The sequence below is a fragment of the Capsicum annuum genome, chromosome 3 (genome assembly GCF_002878395.1).
Source record: "Capsicum annuum cultivar UCD-10X-F1 chromosome 3, UCD10Xv1.1, whole genome shotgun sequence".
Lineage (NCBI taxonomy): Eukaryota > Viridiplantae > Streptophyta > Magnoliopsida > Solanales > Solanaceae > Capsicum > Capsicum annuum.
In genome coordinates, this window is record NC_061113.1 from 142,626,769 (window position 1) to 142,637,000 (window position 10,232).

Sequence of the window (10,232 nt, forward strand, 5' to 3'; positions counted from 1 at the left end):
CCCCTATTTTCAATTACCACTACAATAAAAGCAAATGGTTAGAGATCTCGAAGGTCTTATTGAGCTTGTAACATAGGTTTGGGTTAGGATATGATATCATTTAGGAACGAACTCGTTGCACCCTCCTTGAACATCTACATCACATTACTTGATCAATCCTTTGACTATGGGCCACTTCCCTTTGTTTTCATTTTTTTGATTGCACAAGCCTATAATTGCTTCTTTGTTTCACATATTTTCTTTCATTTTTTCTGTTGCAAATTTTATCTAATTCCTTCCTTTGTTGGATCCTTTCTTTTTCATATTCATTTATCTCAATGCTTAAGCACGTATGCACTCACTAAAATTTCATGGCCCAAAGTTTCTTCCTTTAATTTTCACCACCCCCAACTTTGGGTTTTAGCCTCAAGTTGCATTTCTAAGTTCAGTAGGGTATGGTTCAAAAGAGGGATAAAAGTTGAAAGGATTACGACTTGTAATGTGTTTTCCAAAGAAAGGTACAAAGGCTTAAAATGGGTGACTAGGGATAACATTTATGCACGAGTAGGCTTTTTAGGCTAAAGCATGCTTTCAAAAGTCACAAAGATGGCCTAAGATCATTTCTCCAACCAAATACAATTAGCCTTGAGAGACTAATGGGGCAAGTTCTAGATGAATCAAACAAACTCACCTCACATACCATGTGAACTCGATAAGGAGGCTCAATTTGCCCCTCACGTAAGAGAAAAACATAGAGTATCTATCAATATGTACAAGCCTAGTATTTTGATTAACAAATAGAGGAAAAAATTTGCAACAAAATTACTCACGTCCATGCCCATGATTTTTGAGAATTTTTGGATGGAGGGAGGTATTTTTTTTGTATTTTCACCATACACAATTTGCTAAATTAGAGCTACAACCAAAGCCTTAATATCACACTTTGGCTTAATATAGGCAAACCAACCATATAGCCACTCAGACTTTGCTAATGGTGTACAATGTGATCCCAAAGTTACAATGCCACAAATACTCAAACTTTCCTTGTATTTGTGTACAATGTGATCCCAAAGTTATAATGCCACAGGTACTCAGATTTTCCTTACATTTATGACTTTGATGCCATGGGTACTCAAAATTCCCCTGCATCTAAAAATCAATAGCCAAATATGACACTTTACCCTTAATAATGCCGCCATTCAATTTATCATAGGGCAAAACTCGTTATGCATCACCATAATCAAACTAAACTAAATTAAAAAAAAGAAAAACTAAACTAAACCCACATGATAATCCATGAAACTGTGGGCACCATCAGAGTGTGAAAATGTAGCATCCCAAACCAAAAAGAAGACATCATCTAGAATGTCATCAAAACAACAATAAAAAAATATCCAACAATACATCAAAACAATAAAAATACAGGGAAAGACACCCCCAACTAAAAAAGCCAGCAGTGTCCCCACTGTATAATCAATAAGGCATGAGATAAATGGTGCTTCCTGAATCTGTCTCAAGAGCTTCTCTCTTTCACTGATTCTGCACCATCACCACCAATATCATTAATTGACTAATCAGTAGGGGCCTCATCATTATTGTCCAATCTTAGTGAAGGTAGTCTCTCCTTGGGTTTGAGCACCTTGAAGATGCCCTTTACCCCCTTTCACTTCTTGGTGAAGAATTTATCTCTCTTCTTCTCTCTCTTTACCATCTTATCATATGACTTCTTGAGGTCCCTGTATGATGCATCCAAGGCTGAATAGGTTTTCTTTAAGCTGGCAATTATGGCTCCTTGATTCTTCTGTTACTTCCAGTAGATCTCATAATATGACTAAGCTACATATGAATGGCAAGCAGTGGAGGACTCTCATAGTCCCTGAGGTAATCTGGATAATAACTCCCTAACCACCTACATCTTACCTGATATTTTATTAAAGGGGTTAGCTGAAGAAGGTCTATAAGAGTCCGTGTCCTCCTGGGTTGATTTTCCTGAGTCCACCTTACTTTTATTGCTTTGACCTACTGCACCCTCACCCTGTAATTTGAGTGAGAAAATATAGGGGCCTAGGTGAAACTAGGTATCTGCAACATATTCCTTCACTTGTGCCCTCTTGCATAGTTCGGTGATAAGGGAAGGGAAGAGAAAAAGTATACCTCTATGGTTCTTGAAGTAACTCCACTCTGAGATCACAATCTTGCCCACATTTTGAGGGATTCTAGATAGGATAAAAGCCACTATCCGATCTCACATGTCTGTAACGGTAGTCATGTTAGTACAGGGTGATACTCTACTGCAGATGATATTTAGCCAAAGCCTAGACTCAGCTGTAAAATCGTTCATAGAAATATTTCTTTTGCTGGTGGCCCAGGAACCTCTTTATTAGGACATAGTATGTTTTCCATCAAGGTCCCTGGCTCATATCTGTTTTCTTGGACCTACTTTATGTTAGTATCTGGTAGCCCATATACCTCATTAATCCACTCTTCTATAAAGTTCACTTGCTTACCTGAATTGTCATCACTGATTTTGTAAGAGAAACTATGCTAAGATTAGCGTAAAACTCATGTACCTAATGCTTATTAGCATAGCAGGGTTTTGGGGCATAACTCATCCATCCGGTAGCTGTGAGTCTATCATTGAATCCTGGGAGCTTCTCCCCTACTTTGTCTAAGCAAATACTCCTTTCTAGGAGTAATTTTGTCTAGGCAGGTCACCATAGTAGAGGTTTTTGCACTGAGCAACCATGAATCTGGTGTTATCAAAATCTCTCATTTTTTTTGTGTAGTACCTGTAAGCAATACAATCTAGACCATCATCAGCATTATCAAACCAAAATCATGCTAGATTAATCAGATAAACTTAAGATGTAGTGTTATAGAAGGTTCTAGGGGTGAGAAATAGGTGTATAGAAATTTTGGTTGATGCCGATAACTACTCTCAGGTATGGCCATCGATATCATAGGGACTGCAATCGTGATACCTGAGACCATTATCGGTAGTTTTGCATATTACTTCGAAACACAAGATTTCAACCCCAAATTTGTGTTCCAATTAGGAACATAAACATCATAGTCAAAGAACTTAAGCCTAGATTTCATGATTATAACTCCAAACTCAAAGGAATTACTATGGAACTCTTTGGGGCATTGAATCAAACATATGGTGTAGACGTTAGTTTAAAAAATTATAGGCTTGATTTTGGGTACTCATGACTTCTCTATTCATTTGCATACTATTTATAATAGCTAATCACCACAATATTCATAGACATGCATTGATTTCATGTTAAAAATAAAATTTTAGGCCTTTCCCAAAACTACAAGTTCTAAGCATACAATTACATTAAAAATAAGGGAGTTTGAGACAATATACCAAGTAGATGATGCAAATGATTTGGAATGAACACTTGGGTACTCCAACTTACACGTAAATTTAAGTGCAAGATGGTCGTTGTCAATATAATAACCCAACAAGAGTCGGGGTTGAATCCACGATGAAAAATGTGAGTGGCAAATGGGTAAGTTTGAAATGAAAGTACTTACTAAATTCAAACTTAAGATACAAAGATTTAGGGGTTTTAAATGTTTTCAAAGATTTGATTAATTTTGGTCTTCCAAACAAGTAATTCAAGACTAAGAATAATTAGAGTATAATCAATTAAAATGGATCTTGAGACTATGCTATTCTAGGGGCATGTTATGCATGGAAACATGATAATTCGGTGAAAATTCTAATCGTTGATGATGTGGTAGGATAGGTTTAAAGTCCTTTAGGATAGTTTTTCAACAAAACCCCAAAGATGTCACTCATTGACTCTTTTGAGTACCTAACGAGTGTATCAATTAAAGCCACCCAATACCTCAATTAGGCACCCCTATTTCTAGTATGGTACCCAAGGGATAGTCAACCTCATCTTCATTCTTATGTGTAAAATGGTGAAAATTAGCAAACTAAGCCCAATAATTGTGTACTATTGCCTTTGTTCCCACATCCCTTTTCAATGATGATGAGGGTTCCTAAAGTTCACCCAAACCCCTCTTTTAAGGATGGTTTAGTCTTTCAAGATCCTGGGTTTTCACCCACAAACACATTTTGGGTATTTAGGGCTTTCACCCATAAATCCCAATCAATTACTCAAGTAATAGTAGAACCCAACGCCAATACATTAGCATATACACAAATAAATCACAACCCACAAATAAATGCACCCTATTCTAACATAATCCAAGAGGAAGAACTAGAAACTCATAAAAATAATAAACAAAAATATATGAAAATCTCCATCAATTTGATTCATGAAAAATAAAGAGAATGCAAACCACACTTTAAATTCCAATGAATCCTTAATGGGATTTGCCAATCCTTTACTTTGGAGTTTCTCTAATTAATTCTTGCCTCAAATTAGTATAAATTCAAGATCCAAGCTCCAAGTAATAAACCCTAAACTAAGTATAGGATAATATGTATAATAAAAGATAAGGTGAAAAATGAACTAAAACCCCTATTTAAGCCTCAATTCCGCATTTGTAAAATATTACAAAAATTTCCTTGAAACTTTTATGCTCTACCGCAATCGAGGTAGTCATATCGTGATCGAACTTCACTTAACTTGTTGATTGATCACGATCGCGACCCTTAGTCCGCGATCACAGTAACTGAGGGTCAACTCCTGGGCCTAGAATTTCAGCTTTATTTCTTTTTTATAATATTTTTTCTCTTTCACCTTCTCCTTATCTCATTTTTATCAAGTTTCCTTTCTCATCTTCTCATTTTACTTTTACCTACACAAATGAGCATTAAGTAAGAAAGTTACAACAAATCAATAAAAAAACATGATAATTTAGGCTTAAAAGATTCTAGTAAGTTGTTAAATTATTAACTTATCAACACCCCTAAACTTAAACTATTGCTTGTCCTCAAGAAACCAAGAACAATTTAACAAGATAGGGAATTTAACTCAAGTCCACCAAAAAGAAAAATATACTAAAGGAATAAGCTAACAAAGATCTACAAAGACATACCAAACATGTCATGGCAACACCTAAACCAAGATTTTTTGATTAAGCACATATTTTTGATGCAGTTTGTATCAAATAAATCTTCCAAATCAACAAAGCATCTTACGAGGAAACACAAAATCTTCAAAAAATTTTCTCAATCTTCACAATGCAACTTACTTCACCCATTTACCCAGATCGAGAATAAGACTTCATCTTCTATCTCAAAGTATCGATTCCGCTCATAAGTAAGAGTTAGCTCCACACACACATAAGACATTGAAATTTCTAAAGGAGCTTAAATAATGAAAGAGTTCATACTCACTCTCATAAAAAAATTCAAATACAATAAGTAGAACCATAGGCTTTCCCTTTATGTTTTTTGTCACTAATGTAGACTTACCTAGTTTGAAATCACCAAGGTCTTGCAGGTCAAAATGAAGCTTTAAGGAGTGGGAAGTAATATTAATGGATCAAGTGACTAAATACCTCCTTCAATGCAACTTCTCAACCCATTGTACCCCAAAATTTTCAAACTATCCACCTTATTCTCCTTCAAATCATTTTCCATATTTTCCTATTTTTATTAGCATTTACAAAACAATTCAAAGCCACCATTTTCTTTCTTCATTTCTTTGGATTTTTCAAGAGACTTTCTAACTTTAAGCACTTCTTAGCCCCCTCATTTGCCTCATTTCTCTTCACATTCTATGGTCTAGGCTATACAACTTTACCATTAAGTATGTCTCTTATCTCTTAAGCACATGATTGGACCACCTCACATACACCTTTATTGGCTTATCTTAGCATATCACATTAATTCCCCCTAACTTGGAGTTTGAACCACCCTTATATTATTCTCCCAACAAAACAACCCCCCCAAACTTAGGCTTTCACCTACATTTCATTTCTTAGAATCATACAATGCATCAAAGGAGGTTAAGTACTAAAAGAAAGATTTTAAAAAGGGCTTAGCTATTATAACAAGGGTATCATTACACAAAGAAAAAAAATGAGTAATAAGGATTAAAGGGGTTAACTAGGGAAAAATGTTAAGGTGGGAATTTGGCTATGTGACATGTCAAAAATAACCTTGGGTCATTCTCAAAACCAAGCTTGTCTAGGATTTTTCTTTGAAGACATTCGGGGAAAGTTCTAGACTACACATATGTACATGAATTAGTCAAAAATCTCACCATACATGGCATCATACTCATAGAGCAAAAAGTTTATCTCCCAACCAATTTGAGAAATTTGAGCTTAATAAGTTACTCTAAGTCAATGACTCATCCTTGTAAAGAGAGACAAAAATTGAATATAATGGTCTCACTCAAAAGAAATCTCAAAAATATCCTTGATATCTCTTTTTTTTTCAAAAAGAAAACTATTATTTCATTTCTTGCCAATGACAGTTTGAAAGAACTTTTGAGCTTTTATCTTTTTTCTAAACTATGAAAGAAAAACTTGGGTAAATTCAAGGCAACATTATCATTACACTTCATAGGATTCTTTCCTCACAACTTCACATATCATCAATTTAGTTCATAAAAGACTCATGGCGCTAATGAAAACATAAATGACCCTTTACCCTCAAGAATGACGTCACCCAATCTATAATAGGTCAAGGCAAGAATTCATGTTCCATAGGTTACTTAGACTTCACTTGGAGATTCTATGATAAGCACACTAATCGATCATAGCATGGACACAACATTCATCCATAATTTAAACAAAAAACCACCAGTTATACCACTTTTAAAACCAATTGGACTCAAAGATATACTTCAAAAATAATTAGAAAATGCCCCAAGAAAGTTTACATTAACCTTTACAAACATATGAGACATTTCTCTCTTATTGACATTTTAACAAACATATGGTGTGCATGTAAAGTAAGGGCTTGAATAGGTAAAATAACAAAACATGTGAACAAGCCCAATATATCAATTCATCACCAAACACACCACTTGTAATCATAATAACCCAATTAAATCACCCACCACTCAATTAAGCAAACAAACCTCAAGTGGGTGTTTCATCAAACACATGGTGTGCACTAGTGTATGAAAGCAAGAATTTTGCAATTTAGCATTTGATACAAGGCACACATAAAATATCTTTATACCAACAAACATATTCTACCAAATTAAGCTCAAATGAATTAAATTCAAACCTAAAGAAATCATAAAATGTGATCATCATTTGTATTTTAAAGATCATACCTTGTAAGCTTACTAAAGAGAGAAAAGGGATGAAAAGAAAGTCCAATATACTTATCCGGGGTTTCTTTATTGAGGTACCCATTCCAACTTGTGATATCACCTACAAACACCCTAAAACAAGCTAAAATGAATTAAAAATATTAGAAAACATCAAGAAAAATTCCTTGGGTTGCCTCCCAAGAAGCTCCTTAGTTAAAGTCGCGGCACAACATCTTTTGCCTATCAAATTTGTGTCTCCATTTGGAAGACTTGAAATGGAGGCTCATCTTTAGATCGATACATCTTTGAGGCATTTTGGGCAAAGGTGAGGACACAATGAAATATTTTTTGTCTCCCTACTTTGAAGATTTAAACCTTTTACCCAACTTCACATCAAACTTTCTAATAGGCTCATTAGGTATTGGTGAGAGCATAAAAAATTCACTTGTTACACACTAAATTTTGCATTTATTGGCCTTCAAGTGAGGGGCTTCATTTTTCCCTTTTGGAATGTCAAACTCAAAAATATAGGAATTTTTTTCCTCATCTCCAAAATTCATCATTTGCTTGGGTGGTTTGACTTTCATCACATACACCAAACATAATATTAAAAGTAGTTTGAGTTAGGTGTTCCCCCTAATTTCAGAGCTGCATCCGTTTTGACATTATCGCCCCGAAATGGGATAGAGCCTTCATAGAGGATTTCCTTAGCTTTTTCTTTTGGCTCTAGTACCCATTCCTCAATCTTGTCATAATCTCTCATGTTAGTTTGGTTTGTTGGGAAATTATGAGGATTCTTTAGCATTGAACTTATTGTGAAGAGTGGTCACACTCATGGTGTTTGAAAGATTAGCCTCCATACCCACTTCTTCTATCCTTTTGATTTCTTTTTTATATGCCCCCATGTCTTGAAGCATGAGTTGTATGTTATCCCTCATTGGTTCTACCCTATCCAAGATAAGTTGAAGCATTAGTTCAACACCATTATATCCGACATATTGTTCTTCCTTTTTCTCATCATAAGACCTATCAAACTCATAAGAAGAACTAGCATTTAGGTTAGTATAATGAGGGAAAAGGGTATCTAGACAATTGCTCCAATGTCCATATCGACCACTATATAAGGAACAATTATACTCCCTGGAGGATTTATGTAATACCCCATACTTTTTCCTAGCTTAATTTCTCTCCTAGAATGTAAAAGATTTGCTTAAAAATGAATACCATTTTATGCATATGGAATTTTTCAAAATTCAAATTTCCATTGTGTGGGAAATTAATAAGCTTTCCATCGATACTAAGTTCGCCTAATTTTGACACTCGGTGAAGGAGTTATGGCATTTTTAAGTTGACAGTGTGCCACCTGGGTACTTGACACATCGCGGAGAATGGTAAAATGATAATTGTCATATTCCAATGGTCCTATATGATAGACCCTCATTGCAGAGAAGCACAACTTCCCAATTGTCCCATTCCAGTAGTCCGACATGATATTGGCGTATCGCGGAGAGGGCCAATTTTCTAATTATCGATTTCCAGTAGCCCAAAGCGATAATGGCACATCGTGCCAGTGGCCAAAATAGCACTTCAAAGGGGAACTGTGATGGTGGCACGTCGCAAAGAATGTCCAGTTCCCACTCATCCATTTTTCCAGTAAGCCACTGCAATAATGGCGCGTCGCGGTGGCCACCTAAATCGGAAAAATGTTACATTTTCAGTTCCGTCTAGAAGTTTAAAGAGGGAATTTTGGTCAATTCCCAAGCCCCCAATCTGTCCAAACATAAGATTTAAGCCTATTATAAGCACTTTATGCCCAATTTCATCCATTCTCTCTCAAAGCAAAACCCTAAAGCTCCAAAGCTTCTTCTCCATAAAATAAAAAAAATCCTTCATAAATTCTCTAAGAAAGCTCCAAATTGAGGATTCCCAAGGCAAAATAATCAAGAAATCATCTCAAAGAACTCAAATAGGAATCAATAGATCAAGTTTCTTCATCTAATCTTCAATCAAGGTATGTGGGGTTATGAACAAGGACGATCCTTTTGTCCTTGCACCCAAAAACTTATTTTAATTCCAATTTTACTGAATTTTTATATGGTATCACATGAAATTCAAGTTAGGGTTTATACCCATTATTTTTATTCACAAGCTTATGAGATTTCTAGTGATTTAGAAGTTTAATTACATGATTATGTTCATATTTTCATGCATATTTCAGTATTTTCCAGATTTTGAATTAATTTATCAATATTTACATTACCAAGCATGAACATTATGATATTTTAACGTGAGTTTGATGCATGGGTCATTAAGCCCTAATTAAAGATTGCTATTTTAAGATTGTTTGTGCTACGAGCACCCTATGATAAGATTAATCTCAGATTTTTGATAAAGATTTGTCCTTTTGGTCCTAAGCTAGGATAAAGAATCCACATTGTTCATGTGACTTAAGATTTAAAGAAAATAAAAGCAAAATTGGTTTTCTTGTAAACCCTTGTGCTATTTTTAAGTGAATTTCTTAAGATTCTGAGCATAAGAATGAGAGTAGTATTTAGCACCGAGATAGATATGTTACCAAGGTTTTATGCCCCATAACTGCGTGCCACCGTAGGATTAAGATTACTCCCATTCTATGTGGATGACTAAGGTTGTGATCACTTAAGATAAGGTTATACTCCCTGGCAAAAGTATGACTCTTCACCCCAACGTGAGGATTCTTCCTTAGGAAGACGAGACGTTGGACTTCACGAATGCTCACATGGTTTATATCGGTTAGAAGAACCTCTCAAAGTTCCTAAGTCCCTAATAGAAAAGAATAATAGAAAAGCTTTTAGAAAACTAAGTGTAAAGGATCACAAGTTTTACCCAAATTATGTTTTAAAGAAATATAGTAGCTTCAGATTTCAATTATCAAGAATTTAGATTTTTGAGTGAGTCCTTTCAACACTTAGACATTATTATTTAAAGAGAGAATAAAAGCACAACTTTCAAAACTAATGTTATGACTCACGAGATTTATAAAGTATGTTTTGCTTCTTATTGCTACATATTTAG